Below are 2,323 nucleotides of genomic sequence, written 5' to 3' on the forward strand. Positions count from 1 at the left end.
GTGGACCCACTGATGCCCAATGTGTGAACGAGTACCTGGAGGCCTCAGCCCACGCTGCTGGCATGGCCAGAGAAAAGGATCTGCCTGCCTCTCCCCCACCCAGGTGTGGCAGCTCCTGGTGCCAGTTTCCCAGGAGCATGGCCAGGCCCCGGGTCTCTCCATCACAGCTGTGGCTCTGGCTTCTTCCGGGAAGTGAGGTGGGATCACTCCCCTTGCAGCAGCCGCTGCTTCAATGCTCTGTAGGCCTGCACGGCCTCCTATCTCTCCTCCCCACAATCTGCTGGTAGGCCAGGGAGGCAGTCAGAGGCTGGGACACACCGCCAGGGCTCAGAAACACCCTCAGCATCTGCGATCTCCTGCCAGGCTAGTCCTTGTTTATGCTCCTCCCAGGCCTGGTAGTCAGCTCTGGAGGCTGCCGGACAACCTCACCAAACTTCATCGTGTCTCTGAGCAACTCCTGCTCCAGCCTGTCTGCCATCTTTTCCTCCTTTTTCTGCTGGACTTTATCTAGTCGCTTCTGGAATGCTTTTTTTGGTTTTTTCAGCTCAGACTTCTCCTTGGGAGCTGCCTGGACGTGTGGCTGCCGGGTGGCCTCGTTCTTGCTGAGGAATAGCACGTGCTGGACCTCTTGCTGCATGCGCTGGATATAGGCCTAGTCAGACTCCCCTTTCCTCTGCTTGAACTTGGGGATGGCGATGTCGGGCTCCACTCCCTTTGCTTCCTTCTCCAATGTCTTTCTGAAGGCCACCTGGGCTGCTTTCTTCCTCTTCTTGTTACCGATTGGGTTTTTCATCTTCTGGCAGCTCCCCATAATCTCCCAGAGCCAGAAAAGGATCTCCTCTTCGTCCTGGTTCTTGGGCATGCTATTCACTTTCTTCTCTTTGCTGCGAAGCCCGGACCACGGGACTGGGCGCTGCTTTCCCAGTGGCTGCCCTTGGTGCTGCCGCTGCACCCGCCGGGGACTCCCAGGACCCACTAGTGCCCTGGGCACTGCTGCTTCACCTCCAGCTTGCGCTGTCTCCATGCTGAAAGCTTCCCTAGTGAAGCCAATTCTGCTTTCCTCCAGTTTTTAAAATGGTTAAGAAACACTGGCTAAAACTTTTTCAGTTGTAAGCAATAAAACCCAATTCAAACTAACTTAAGCAAAAATGAAGTTCACGAGTCTGGACTTCAGGTATTGCCAGATCCAGAGGTTCAGATACTATCAGCAGTGCTTTTTCTGTCCATATTACACACAGACTGTCTCCAAGCAGCTGTCCGTGAGGGCCCCTATGAGTGTTATTTACATCTTACTGCCAGCTATCTGGGAGGATTGTGAAACACTGCCCAGCCCTAACAAGCCTAGATTAGATAGCAGTGTAGGCGCTAAGACTCCCACGTATATGGACAGAGAAGATAAAAGACCTTCAACCATTTCACAGTGCTGCCTGGGGAGGGCTCATTTTCTCCTGATATTCTAGGAGAACAAGAAAAACAGGGCTTCGCAATCTGATAGGTATAAATTCAAATCTAAGATCTACCAGTTACTAGCTCTGTGATCCTTAAAGTTCTTAAAGCTTCAGTTTTTCATCTGTAAAATGGAGGTAACGGTAGTCACCCATAAGACTGTTGCTAGGATTAGTTGAGACCATGCATGTAAAGTTTCCCACAGAGCACCTGCACATGCTAGCTAAAAGAGGAGAGGAAGAGGAGGAGGATTGTAAGTGGGGGATGCTTATTTCCTGTTTCCAGAGAGGGGAGGACACCTGCCCACTCCAAATGTTTTCTGCTCTTGTGTTGCTTTGCTTAAGGTTGAAATCCCCAGGAAAGAAATTCAGATTGGCCAAGCTTGGGTGATGGGTAAGGCCAGGTGAAGTCAGTGCACTTTGCTTGACCCACCAAGGCCACCCAAATCGGGGTGGAGTGGTTCCCCAGAGGAAAATTGGGTACTGTTAGGAGATAGGAGGGGACGGACACTGGGTAGGAAAAGTGTAGATGTCCACCGCAGACATCCTTCAATGCAATGTCCCAGGAAGCCCTGACCCATACTTTCTTCCCCTCACCCCCTTGTGTCTATTTTCTCTCCTAGTGGCATCTGCAGAGAAGGAATAGGTGATTGTGGCTGACACAGTCAACGGCCTCACCCAACGACCTTTCCCACCTTCTTTTAGCTGCCTAAGTTCAACAGTTGACCATCCCTGGCCTGCTCTGCCTGATGTGTGCTGTGCACTTAGCTCTGCTAACTCCCAGGGGGCCTCCATCACACACCAAGCCAGCCTCATCAGCTGTCTCAGTAAGTGGTGTTCAGGGACAGGGTAATGGGATCCAGCCCTTCCTAAGGTGT

The 2,323-nt window shown here is 52.0% G+C and overlaps 1 pseudogene; it reads right to left on the bottom strand.

Annotated features, from left to right (window-relative positions):
• Positions 1–6: 6 nt before the first annotated feature.
• LOC111533090 lies at positions 7–1,255 on the bottom strand (annotated as a pseudogene).
• Between the last annotated feature and the right edge of the window lie 1,068 nt (positions 1,256–2,323).

The sequence above is a fragment of the Piliocolobus tephrosceles genome, unplaced genomic scaffold (assembly GCF_002776525.5).
Source record: "Piliocolobus tephrosceles isolate RC106 unplaced genomic scaffold, ASM277652v3 unscaffolded_39373, whole genome shotgun sequence".
NCBI lineage: Eukaryota > Metazoa > Chordata > Mammalia > Primates > Cercopithecidae > Piliocolobus > Piliocolobus tephrosceles.